Source organism: Tupaia chinensis, unplaced genomic scaffold, assembly GCF_000334495.1.
Source record: "Tupaia chinensis unplaced genomic scaffold, TupChi_1.0 Scaffold000706_1, whole genome shotgun sequence".
NCBI lineage: Eukaryota > Metazoa > Chordata > Mammalia > Scandentia > Tupaiidae > Tupaia > Tupaia belangeri.
Genome location: NW_006160229.1, coordinates 5,540,078 through 5,540,596, shown reverse-complemented (window position 1 = coordinate 5,540,596; position 519 = coordinate 5,540,078).

The following is a 519-nucleotide window of genomic DNA, read 5'->3' as shown; positions in this document are numbered from 1 at the left end:
CTGGTTTGCAAAAACACTTGCACATCCATGTTTATTGCAGCATTATTCACAATTGTGAAGACATGGAACCAACCCAATGTCCATGAAAAGATGAATGGGTTGAAAAAGTATTGGCATGGGGACCAGCAGGTGGCGTGATGGTTATGTCACTAGACTCTTCAAGTAGCGGACCACAGTTTGAGTCCCAGATCTGGCAACCTAAAACTCAGGCTGGCTGTGTGTGTGTGTGTGTGCGTGTGTGTGTGCACATGCCCAAGATCCCGAAAGGAGAATAGAGTAGGGGTTGTGGCATGGGCATTCTCAGGGGGTGATTTCTCGCTTTCTGTCCATCTTTCCTGCGTTTAGAAAAAAATTCTCTTAAAAAAAAAAAAAAAAAAAGAAAGAAAGAAAAAAAAAAGTTTGGCACATATACACTATGAAATAATACTCAGCCATAAAAACAAGACCCTGGTATTCGATTGAAAGTGGATGAATATGGAAGATTTACTGCTAAGCAAAGCAAACCAGACCATGAAAGAG